Here is a 13,538-nt window from a genome sequence, read left to right as displayed (position 1 = left end):
AATCAAGAACATCCTTGGGTGGCAAACTGAGCAGGTATCTCAGTCATGGTCTTCTCCTTGCCCACTGTGGTGCTATATCACGGTAAATTGCAATACCCATTACCCCAGTCTACCTTTCCCAGGTCTACATCAGAGTCAGCTCGTGCAAATTGGTGTGCAAGATGCTGAGAGAGCTGGGCTATTAAAAAAATTGGGAATGATTTGTTCAGGGAAGTAATATTTTCAATTTATCCTCCTGGTGGGAATACATAACCACACCCACCGATCTCATCCTTCTGCTCTTAGCGATGAATGAGCTTATAGTCCATAAATCAAGGAGAAAGAAACTGACTGCTTTCCCAGGAAGAAGAGGTTTATGGTCTGCAAAGGTGGGTTTCGTTTGCCACAAAACAATTTCCAGCACACTCGTTCAGAATACAGATCTACCTAAGGCTAAATAAACAATGATTGCCTCTTTCATTTCTGGTGGTGGGAAATCAAATTGAGCCTTGAACTTCTTCCCTGCAATCCACTCCTCTTCAAGTTATTCTGGCATGCCTTCAAAGAAGTCTATTGCAACTGGGCCATAAAGCAGGAGTAGAAGACAAGCCCATTCAGTAGGATTTATGAGTTTGTTTCCTTTGCATCAAGGCTTCCTCTAATGAGCTTTGGGAGATGGGAAGAGCCACAGTACAGGGGCAGGGCTGCCCAGCTGGAGAACAGGCACCATTTAGAACAAAACAAACCTGCAATTCAATTAGAAATAGGGGTCAAAATAGAAATAGAATAGAATAGAACAGAATAGAACAGAACAGAACAGAACAGAACAGAACAGAGAATAGAATAGAATAGAATAGAATAGAATAGAATAGAATAGAATAGAATAGAATAGAATAGAATAGAATAGAATAGAATAGAATAGAATAGAATAGAATAGAAGTTTTATTGGTCCAAGTGTGATTGGACACACAAGGAATTTGTTTCTGGTGCAGAAGCTTTCAATGTACATGCAAAATAACAGAATAATCATTATAATCAATGTGTCCATAGTACAGCTTCCAAAGCTGACACAATGATTATTATATTATTGTATTATATTGTTATATGATGTTATAATCAAGTCTATAATATTTGTGAAACATTTTTAAATGTTCAGTTGACTGAGTTTCATGTTTAATGAATATAATGAATAAAACAACAACAACAAGAAGATAAGGATGATAATAATATAGCCATATCACATGAGTAAATATACTTAGACATAAGACAGTCCTGTGGGAATTAAGTATAAGATGAGATAAAAGTCCAAAGCTTAAAAAAAAAACCAAGCGTAGGGACACAAACAGTATTTGGTATTATTTCCAGATTTTCAGAATAAAAGTAAAGATTTCCCCTGTCCAGTTGTGTTCTCATCTCTGTTTCTTAGCTGAGGGAGCCAGCGTTGTCTGAAGACATTTTCCGTGGCCATGTAGCCAGCAGGGCTATACGCCAAAGGCACAAAGAACACTCTTATCTTCCCGCCAAAATGGTACCTATTGATCTACTTGCATTTGCATTTTATCTACTGGCATGCTTTCAAACTGCTACATGGGCAGGAGCTGGGGCGAGCAACAGGAGCTCATCCTGTCACACAGCACTCAGAACTCAAACCCAGGCTGTCCATTTTCCATCTGACAAGCTCAGTGTCTTTAACCATCCAGAATACAATATGCAAAACTAGGAATGTTCACGAACAGGCTGGGCATAGGGGTTTTGTTCATTCCTAATAGAAAGTGTTTATCCATTTATCCACACAAGTAAAAATATGCTGGCTGCTGACCCTCAGCTTCTCCTTCTCATTTGCTGCTCAGTCCTGTTCCCCATTCTTCCAAATATACGCATTCAGAATATACATGAATGCAATGGGACTCATGGGAGCGCCTTGTCACTTCACTGCAATCAGCCGTTCATATAAATCATGCAGGGTACCAGCCAGAGACACAATTTCCAATTGTCCTGCCAACCTGGGCTGGGCCAAGTCTCCAGCCCAACCAGCTTCTGATTCCACCGAGCTGATTCAACAAAAGAAATCAGTGACTTCATCCACTTTTACAGCAGCTGTTCCCAAAGTTGCAGTCAAATCTACTGAGCTCATAGATCTTCCTGCTGCAGATGCTAAACTCATCACTGCGGACCATATGAGACTTCTGTTCTGAGATGGAAGGGATGTTTATGTAATATATTGAAGGAAATGGGGCCTCAGCCACACTTAACAAACACAAAAGGTTTGGGTTTCCAGGCTCCCTGCTTAGCAGCTGTCTATGTTTACTTAGCCCCTCTTTGACAGGAAACCCCCCTGGAGTTCCGTGATTAAACCAGAAGGGGCCACAAATGTAGCCGAGCTGTGTAGGATGCCTGGCGAAAGGCCACATAGAGCTTCGCCTTATATGACTCTGAATCTCAACTGTACCAGGAAGCAGCTGTTAAGAGCTCCTCTTCCAGTGTTTGCCCAAAGTGCATTTCCTCCTATAAGCAAAGGCAGGAGTGGTTTGGAAGAGTGGAAGAAGGCTTAGGAGCGTAAATTCAACTGGTATAGATGTTTGCATTGACTTATCTTTCCCAAAGCTTTTGTTTCCTGTTTCTAGAAAACGGTTGACCACGTCTTGATCCAAATTTACGGAAGTAGTAGGAAGGGATGATGTTAGCCCTACAAGGTAGTCAAGGCAAGAAACATGTCCAGATGAACTAATTCTAAAGGAGAGGAAAGGAGAGCAGAGCAGAGCAGAGCAGAGGTGTTGTGATCCAGGCCCAAGTAGGTACTAATAAACTCAGTCCATGAAAAAACAAGCAAACTTTATTCGAACAGCTGGGAATTACTTCATTCCCAGTGTCGTTCAACTCAAAGTGAAACAAATGCCTCCCAACACAAATTCCTCAGTTATCTCACAAACCTTGGTCCAATTAGGCAAACTGCCAAAGGCCCTTCCTGGCAAACGTCCAGAAGCCACAAAAAACAAAGATGTAGACGAAGCAGAAGACGCAGCTACAATGTTGTTTTCCGGCAAAGGTCAAACACCAGAGCTGGTCTCTTTTAAACCTTATGGGAGGGGCCAATCATCTCTTGGCCCTACTCCCGAGTTGAGCAGCTTGAGCTGCTCTTGCCTTCTGGCAGCTCTTCTCATGTGTGCATTAGGAACAGGCTCCTCCTGTTCCTCTGCCTCACACAATCAGTCTCTGGAGTCCACACCTCACTTCCCGCTGGCCTTGGCCTCACCTCAGCCTCATCGCTGTCCAACTCCGTTGCCAGCTCTGTAGGCTGCTGATGGACCACAACAAGAGGAGAGGAGTGCAGAGCAGAGCAGAGGAGGGGAAGAAGAGGAGTGGAAGTAGTACCTATTTATCTATTCACATTTGCATGCTTTTGAACTGCTCGGTGGGCAGGAGCTAGGTGACGACGGATGCTAACCCTGCCCAGGTCTTGAACCTGGGCTGCCGGCCTTCCAGCCAACAAGTCCAGCATCTTACCTGCTGAGACATCACATCATCCAATTCTACTCTAGAGCAAGTTTAATTAATAGAGGCTTGCAAGTCTGAAAGTACACTTTCCCCTGTTTTTCTTTTACACCCCAAGAAACTGGGGAAGGTCTCTTCTGAGATGTTTGCCACACCCACATTTCTGCTGCAGGGCTAAGCATCCTGTTATCCAACCATTCCCCTAGCTGTGGCTCTTCCCCATCTCTGAAGATTATTCCTACGCATCATTACAGTTCATCTTAACCTGCTTGATGTAGGGAAGTCTATAATAGCCCAAAATCAGAAGAAATCTGGGAGCATCTTTTCAACTCTGTCCCTTCCAGAGGAAGGTTCCACCATATTCTTCTTGCCTTTTGATTGAACATGATATCTTGAACAAACTATAGACTGCATTTGAGTACTGCCTAAGTATAAGCTTATTTACCCTGTAATTGGATAGGCTGACACAATGGTGGTTAAATTTTAACCATGCTTTGCACAGCTAGGTAATTAAGAATACAAAACCCAAGCACACTGCACAAGCAGCTGCATATTTCTACAGTAGTTCTCTCCCACTCAGTGGTGGTTCTGTCCCTTATTCTAGCTAGTCGGAGGTCTCTATAGTTTATCTTTGATTCTCCAGTTTGTGGCCCTCAGCAAGATAACTTTGATGAGAGAGAGGGGGGGATGGAATTCTGAAAACTTGGTAGGCAAATCTACAGAAAACTAAAACTTTACTCTTCATTATTCATCATATAATTAGTTAGATATTTAGAATGGGTTTGACATTTTTGACAAATGTTGTTTCCTGGTATTAAAGGTATTGTGTCAAGATGTAAACTATTCCAAGTAAAGCTGCCTTTTGTACTTGACGGTCAATGTTGATGGTGGTCAATACTGATGATGGCCAAGGTCAATGGCATTGCTCCAGATATTTTCGAATCGCACCCAAAGCACCTGTCGCTATTGGAATTATCTTTGATTTCTTTTGCCACAGTCATTCTATTTTTATTTGCTGGTCTTTGAATCTCAACACAGCATCCATTTTCTGCATTCAGATTCAAAAGAGGTTTGGCCTCCTGGCCTCCCGTGTCCCTGATATCAGGAATTTTCTTCCCCAGGCACCCTATAGCGTTGATTTTTAAAAACAGCAACCAGCACCATTTTTAAGCATGAAATTCCACCCTGACTTGTGTCCAATAATCCGTTTTTGCATTCTGGTTGAAAAAAAGTTTGGCCTCCCGGCTTCCTGTATCCCTGATCCCGGCACCAAAATTTTCTTGCACATGTGGACAAGGTCCATAAACAGAAACCAGCACCATTTTAAAGCATTAAGTTCCACTCTGAATCTTGTCCTGGCATCTGTCCTTGTGTTCACAATTCAGTGGTGGGATTCAAAATTTTTTACTGCCGGTTCTGTGGTTGTGGCTTGGGGGGGGGCGTGGCTTGGTGGGCATGGCAGGGGAAGGATACTGTAAAATCTCCCTTCCCTCCCCACTCCAGAGGAAGGTTACTGCCAAATCCCCATTTTCTACTGATCAGCTGGGACTCGGGAGGCAGAGAATAGATGGGGGCCAGTCAGAGGTGCTACCGGTTTTCTAGAACTGGTCAGAACCTGCTGAATACCACCTCTGGTTCACATGAAAAAGTTCTGCTACTCCCATCTCAAACCCTGGCATCAGGAATTTTCTTCTCGGGGCATCCAGTATGGCCAATTTTTAAAAACAGCAACCAGCACCATTTTTAAGTATGAAATTCCTCCTGGCCACCTACAGTTGTGACTCGTCCTCCCTCCTCTCCTCAGCCGGGCCCCTCCCGTCTCCAACCGGGCCTGTTATCAGACTCCGAGTCTGATAATGAAGATGAACGGCCTGTCATGCCTCCAGCCCCCGGCCCTGGCCCCATGCCCGGAGACAATTCCAGGAGTGAAAGGAGTAGCCCAATAAATCTCATTCATACAGTGTGTGTTTCTTTGGCTCAGCCATCAGAGCAGGAAGCCAGCCAGGTATTGGAATTGCTCAGGCCTACTCCTTCTGACCCCTCCCTTTCCCAGACAGCAGATCCAGCTGAAGACAATTCAAAGTGGGAGGATCCTCGCTTCCGGAGATCTGAGAGGCAATGCCAGCAGAAGGAAGGGAGGGGCAGGCCTGGATAAATGCTGAGTCATGGAGCCACACCCCACAGCCTATATAAAGGACCTGCTTTTGGCATTCCAACCTTGAGTCAAGCAAAGTCTTATAGAGTTTGCTGATATCGGACCCTATCGCTGAAGTCACAACTTGGACTCCTGCCTGCCCTGATAAACCTTAAAGGGACTTGGCAAGCTGCAAAGGCTTCGTTGCCATGTTTGTCACGGACTTCCTTGACTCGTTCGTCAGAGTGGGGGGTGGGACACAACACTTACATCCCTGACCCCAGCATCTTCCATTCTGCTGTCTCCAGGCACTAACATATCTATTATCTAGACTTTTGTCTTATCAACAATTGTTCAGTCTGGGGTGTTATCTGGAAGCACTTTAATTTCTTCATTTTCTATTACTTTGTCTATTTTTGTGATCCCATCAGTTCTTGCTTGCAGCCAAATGGATATTTCTTGCAGCTCTTCCAATATAACGTTTACTATTTTTTTCATGTTCTGGTTTGTGGTCAATCTGTGACATCTATTATTATTTTTATTAGACATTGTGCAGTGATTTGAGCCCATGGAATATATTACAAGCAATAGCAATAGCACTTAGACTTACGCCCTTCTCCGAAGACTCAGGGCGGCTTACACTATGTCAAGCAATAGTCTTCATCCATTTGTATACTATATACAAAGTCAACTTATTGCCCCCCAACAATCTGGGTCCTCATTTTACCTACCTTATAAAGGATGGAAGGCTGAGTCAACCTTGGGCCTGGTGGGACTTGAACCTGCAATATTGCAAGCAGTTGCTGTTAATAATAGGCTGCATTAATCCAAAATGCTTTAACTTTTTTACAAGTCCACCATATATGGTAATAAGTAGCATCTTCACAATCACATCTCCAACATTTAGCAAGATCTAATATGTGTTTCTTGTAAACAGGTAATGTCATTTTTAAATTGTTTCAAATAATGAAATACTTTCCTTCTCTTCTGCGGTGAATTCAGGCCATTAACATTCCAAGATAATAGTTTAATTGCCATTATCGGCCGAAGGAAACTTTTGGAACACCAACCGCAGATCACATTTTACTTTAGGCCTTGCTCCTCCCACTGTTTCCGTTGTAGTAGTTGCCAGTTGTTGTTGTGCCTTCATCTCTTGTTCCTTGCGTTTAGCAGCAGCTCTTGTCAGCCTTTGTTCTTTTGAATCTAAACCCGTCGTAGGTATTTCCAACACTTGTAATAAATCTTCTTCCATCACAATCTGTTCTTGTACCTGCTTCACTTCTCTTTCCTTCACTTCAGCCTCCCTTCTTCTAGCTTCCAATGGGGGAAGACTTCCAACTTTTAATACCTCAACATAAAATTCTCTTGCTTTTCCAACTGTATTGAAACGATGTACTTTCCCTGCATAATATACTATTATACCAGTTGGAATATCCCATCTATATTCAATCTGATGTTTTTTAAGTTCATTCACCAGGGAGGCAAAATCCTTCCTAGCCCTTAACATTTTGGTGGAATTTCCTTTAATATCAAAATATCTTGACCAGCAATCTGAATCTTCTCCCCTTATATGAAGCTTGCAAAATCTGATTTCTCACTATTCTGTTTGTAAAATAAATAACAACATCCCTTGGCAACTTTTTTGCCTTGCTATCCAAGAATTCACGATATATTTTATCAATTTGATAAGCCACATCTGCTGGACGAGCTGCTAATATCTCAGCAAATACTTCAGAAAAAATTTCCCTTAAATTCTCTTCCTTATTTTCTTTCAAACCTCGAATTCTAAGAGCAAATTCCATATTTCTATATTGTATCAAAACTATTTCATCCTCTGTTTTTCCATTTTACTTTGAAATTCATCCATTTTATTTTCTAATTTTAAATTATGTTGCTTAATTTCTTCAACCTCCTCTTCCAATAAAATCACATTCGTTGCCAAACTTCGTACTGCCATTACAAATCCTTCTTTAACTTCTTTATTTCCCACTTGAATTTCTGATATCTGCTCTTTCATTTCAGACATCTCATCAGTTATTACTTTAAATTTTTCTTCTATAAAGCCTTTTAAGTTCTCTTGTAACGCCTCTAAATTCAATGTTCTAGTCTCTGCTGTATGAGCTGGAGAGGCACCAGCTGATAAAGTTCCAGAGCTCTTTGTTACAGTAGACTTTAATTGTTTGGCTGCCATCTTCTATAAAATTATTTATTTATTTATTTCCAACTTAATATTCACTTTAAATCTTCTTAACCTCTAAGAAACACAGTCTTTTAAAGCAGTATTTAAAAATCTCCCCTAGATTCTATCAGCAGGCAGCAAAGAGTTAAAGAGTAAAAGCAGCAAGTAACATGCAAATTACCAACTGCAGACGGCAAGCTGAAAATATCGCTTTCGCTTTCCACTCGTTAACTTGTTAACAATTCACCTCCATTTTTTTACTGTTTTCAAGCTTGTTACAAAGTAACGGGGAATCGGCTTGGCTACTTGCATAAAGTTCTCCCACTTTCGTTCTGTCCGGTATAATCCTTTATTGTCCAAAATAAATCTCGGCGTTTGGTCGTGGTGATTGGTTCCGCCAAAGCAGAAGAATCCTCGGATCTGGAGCACTTCGGGTTACTGGAGGAACTTAACCCTTCAAACCCCTTTTTCTCAGGGCTTTAGGGAAATTCAACCTCTGCCCTCAGCTCACCACCTTCTCCTTCTCCCGAAGAGGGGGTTTTCCGAACCGCTGGACAGCAGATTTAAGCTGTCCTAGCGATTCCACATAATCCAGAGGTTGGTGATCGTAAAGATCACCGCTATCACCTACGGTGCCAAACCGGAAGTCCGGTTTGGATTAAAGTATGGTGGATCATGCAGAATATTTTGAAAAAGAAGATTAAGTTTACTCCGCAGTTCTTTCTACTAGGAATAATTATGGACTATACAGCTATAGAGACTAAATTGATTTTGAACTTAATAACAGTCGCAAGACTTTTGATTGCTCAGTATTGGAAGAAAGAAGAATTACCTACAATCGAAGAATGGACACTCAAAGTATCAAATCTGGCAGAGATGACAAAAATCTCCGCTTATTTGAAAGACTATACACTAGAAAAATATATTTTAGAATGGAAAATGTGGATTGATTATATTTAAAATAAGTATCAGATAAAAAAAAAAAATATCGAATAGCATATGAGTAAATTTAGGAAATATTTTGTATTAGATATATTTTTGAAGGAGAGGGGAATTGAGAGTGTGACTAAGTGTGGTGTGACTAGAGATTATAATTTAGGAATTATTTTGGATTATGATTGTTAGTTTTGATACCCTGCATTTTGTTCTGGGAAGTCGGGTGGGGTGGGGGGTAACGGGAGGGAATTGGGGGGTTTGGTAGAGATGGAGTGATGGTTAATGTACAGGGATTATTGAAGAAATATAATTAATGTAGGTCGGGTCTGCATAGTTACCATTTTAGAACGGTAAGGAGGGAGAAAAGAGAGTAGGAGGTAGGAAAGAGGAGAAGAGGAAGGAAGAGGGATAGTAGAGGAGAAGGAAGGTGTAGGGTGGAGGGAGGAGCGGATGTAGATAAGAGAAGGAGAGGAAGGTTTGGAAAGTAAAAGAAGGTAGAAGAGGGAAGAGTGTTAAAAGGGTGGTGGTGACATCCTGTGTGGACCTCGTGAGTGTGGGTCTGGTGTCATTCCTCGTGTTAGGGACACGTTTGTCAATAAGGGCAGGTTTCCAAATGGCTGGTAGGCGGAGGTATCATCTCGTTTGTTCATGCTGTGTGGGCGTTTTCTATCTCGATGGCTTCTCTGATTATTCTGTTGTTAAAGTGTTCAGTTTTGGCGATAGTTCTGGTCTTTTAAAGTCAATATCGTGTCCTGTGACTTTAAAGTGTTGGACCAGGGAAGAAGTTGGTTCCTCTTTTTGAATGAGTTCTTGTGTTCTTCAATGCGCACTTATTCTTCTGTTGGTTTGTCCAATGTATGTGGTGGGGCAGGCGGTGCATGGGATTTCATATACTCCTTGATTTTCTAACTCAATTTTGTCTTTGGGGTTTCTTAGGATGGTGGATATTTTTGGTTTGTGCAGAATGCTGTCTTGATGTTATGTTTGTGGAGGATCTTGCTGATTCTGTCTGTGGTGCCTTTTATATATGGGAGGAGGGCTGTGCCATTTCTTGTTCTCTGTCTTGGGTTTTAGTGGGGGTTCTTTTGGATTAGTTTGGTAATCTTATTTCTCTGGAATCCATTGGATGTTAGTACGTTAGTGAGAGTGTCTAGTTCGGTTTTAGGTGTTGTTCATCAGCTAAGCATTTTGTTCTAGAGATGAGTGTCTTGGCTACGGAGTTGATCTGTGCTGGGTGGTGGTGTGAGAGTGCATGCAGATAGCGGTTTGTGTGTGTTTTCTTCTGGTAGATGGTGTGTCCTAGGGAGCCATTGGGTTTCTGTAGACTAAGACATCTAGGAAGGAAGTTGGTTATTAACTTCTGTTTCCATGGTGAACTGTATTTTGGGGTGTAGGCTATTGAGGTGTGTGAGGAAGTTGTCAAGTTTTTCTTTCCGTGTGGCCAGATTATGAAGGTGTCGCCTACATATCTGAGCCAGAGTTTGGGTTTGTGATCAGATTTTTCTAGTGCTTGGGTTTCAAAGTGTTCCATGTAGAGGTTGGCAATGACAGGTGAGAGGGTGATCCCATGGGTGCTCCTTCTATTTGTTTGTATTTTTGTCCGTTATAGATGAAGTATGTGTTGGATAGGCAGTGGTTGGTCAGATCTAGGATGTGCTTGGGGGTTATATTTGTTTTGGATAGCTGTCAAGGCTTCTTTGATTGGCACTTGGGTGAAGAGGATATGACATCAAAGCTCACGAGTAGGTCGCTGGGCTGTAAGTTTTGTTTCTTTATGATCTCTATGAACTGGAATGAGTTTTTACGTGTGAGGTGATGGATTCTGCATAGGGCTGTAGTTGTTTGGCGAGAAATTTGGCTAGGTTTTGTAGAGGTGAGCCTATGGAGCTGACTATGGGTCTGAGTGGGGTTCCTTCTTTGTGTATCTTGGGAGGCCATAGAGCTTAGGGCATCTGGATGATTTCTCTCTGGGAATGATTCTTTGTTGGATTTCTTCGCTGATGGGGAGGCTTTTATTTTGGATCTAGTGGTTTTTCTAGGTAGGTGGTGGGGTCTGTTTTAGGGCTTGTATGCAGGGTCTTGGTGTAGGTTGGTTAATTTGGTTTGGTAGTCAGATGTGTTCATAACCACCGTGGCGTTGCCCTTGTCTGCTGGTAGGATTATTATGCTGGTATCTTTTTTCAGGTTAAGTAGTGCTATCTGTTCCTCTTTGGGTAAGTTGCTTTTGGGTGGCTTGCTGCTGCAGAGGATGTTGGAGATCTTGAGTCTGATTTTGTTAGCGTCATCGGGGTTGATTTTGGTCAGGCTGGTTTCAACTCCGCATATAATGGTTTCAGTGGGGATGTATTTGGGAGTGAGTGCAAAGTTGAATCCTTTGGAAAGGACATCGGTTTCAGCTTTGGTGAGGATCCTATCTGAGATGTTATGCACTGTTTGTTTCATGTGTTGCTGTGAGGGTGGAGGGTTTGTTTTCTGGCGTTCTTGTAGTCTTCGGAGTTTGTTGGTGTGCGTGTCTGTCTTGAGGGTGGTCTGTGTTTCGCCTCCAGACGGCAAGTTGTTTGGATTTGTCCCAAAGTGCAGGGTGCATCTTGTTGCTGAGTTTGAGGTGAAGTGTGAGGAGATCTTTGTTGATTTGATCTAGGAGGAATCTTTTTGTGTGAAGTTCATTTCTGATTAAGGCCAATTCTGTTCTTTTTAGGATGCGTTTGGTGGCTGCAGAGTTAGAGTGGAATTTCAATTGGAAGCATTTGGGGATTAAATTTTGATCGCGGCAGTTTCGTAGGAATGCGAGGTCACATAAAATGGAAGCTCTTTGGACTTCTAGTTTTTCATAGGTCCTGGTCAGATGGTGGATTTCCTCCCCGTAGAGGTGAAATATTTGTTTTCTGAGGTTTTCACGGGTATATAGGTCTTTGGTTGTTCGGGTTTTCTCCCGTGTAAAATTGGAAGTGTCTTGGCGACGTTTCGACGAAGTCTCATTCGTCATCTTCAGGCTTCAGCTTCGTGCTTCTGGGAGCAATGTGTGATCGCAGCTGTTTCTTCCTTTTAACTGCTAGTGGGGATTTGAACTGATTGGGTGGGAGCTTGGCTGTGCTCTGATTGGATGGGGGGGGTTTTGTGCTCTGATTGGCTGGGGGTGTGCAGCTCACCAGCTCAAATCCCCCTGCAACACAGACTAAACTGAGCACAAACAAGCCCCCACTAACACAGGACACTATATACTGTATACACTATACACTATATATACTGCTTCACAGTGCTTTACAGCCCTCTCTAGCGGAGTTTATAGAGTCAGCATATTGCTCCCAACAATCTGGGTCCTCATTTTACCGACCTTGGAAGGATGGATGGCTGAGTCAACCTTGAGCCGGTAAGAATCGAACTGCTAAATTGCTGGCAAATGGCAGTCAGCAGATGTATCCTGCAATACTGCAGTCTAACCACTGCGCCACCACAGTAGTTACATGAATTCAAATAACGCCTTTCTCAGTAAGAGCCCATGTTATTTGGATGGTATGGTGGCTCAAAATGGTTAAGATGCTGGGTTTGTTGGTTGGTAAGCCAACAACCCAGGTTCGAGCACCACGTGACAGGGTGAGCTTCCAGCCTCACCCTGGCTCCTGCCAACCTATCAGTTTGAAAGAATACGAGTAGATAAACTTTGGTGGGAAGTTAACAGTGCTCCATGACATTGTGCTGGCCACCTAACCACGGCAATATCTTCTGACAGTGCTAGCTCAATGGCCTTGAAACAGAGATGAGCACCACTGCCTAGAGTCAGCAGTGACCAGCAGAATAAAATCCACAGGGACTCCTTTACCTTTTTTAACTTTTACTATATTATTTATGAGACCATCTTCTTTAGGTTGACTGCACCTGACTTGTCCATTCTGCTTGGGAAGAGATGCTTCCGTTTCCTTCAGGTTAGGCAGTGAAAGGAACCAATACCCATAAGCCCCGTTTCTCGGTTAATATCCACATTAGTTCACTCCTACTTTAGCCTTCTTAAGGTTAAAGCATGGCATTTCTGACAGACTTGAACATTTTCCTTCCCATCCAAATGGCAGAGGACAGGAAGCAAATTTTACTGATGTTTTGTGAGATTGATGTCATTTATTACTTCTATCATTTGATTTGTGGACCATCTAAAGAGTAATTGTGGCAGTGCAGAAAATACTGGAAATAAACAAGCAATGAACTCTAATTTCCATGCTTTAGCAATCTGCTCCCTGATAATAATGTATGTGTGTGTGTGTGTGTGTAATACTTGTGTAGCTTAACTTACACACAGATCTTCTGTTTTATGGAATGATGTCATTTTTAACTTATAGTGGTGGCTGACTCCTGAGAATGGAGTTATCATGTTTTCTACAAGTATTTTTTTAATAATATTATTCCAACTAGAGCTTTAGCCTGAGTAGTTTGGTAGTATCATGATGAATAAAATGGATGAATGCACAAACCTTCGGAAAGCCAATGAGATGCTGCAGGAGAGGACTGAATGCTAAGCAAATCGTGCTGTCACTCCCAAAGATAAAATACATTCACCAAACTTTATGCCCTGTTTTGCCAGTGCTCTGCTGACGTTCCGAAATACCAATTCTAATTAGTTCATCTTAAGAAGCAAAAGCTCATAAAATTATTGCCACAGCCATAAAATTATCCATCCTTTTAAAACTATCCACAGGCACTTAACTCTCTGACCCCATCTGGCTCACTGCGTGCAGCGGGGCTGACTGGAATACCAAACTCCCGAGGCCAACTTTCACTCTGACTTAACTTCAAGCCTGGGGAAAGATGAAGGAACAAAGATATGAA

The sequence above is a fragment of the Ahaetulla prasina genome, chromosome 9 (assembly GCF_028640845.1).
Source record: "Ahaetulla prasina isolate Xishuangbanna chromosome 9, ASM2864084v1, whole genome shotgun sequence".
Taxonomy (NCBI): Eukaryota; Metazoa; Chordata; class Lepidosauria; order Squamata; family Colubridae; genus Ahaetulla; species Ahaetulla prasina.
This window is presented reverse-complemented; position numbering follows the sequence as displayed.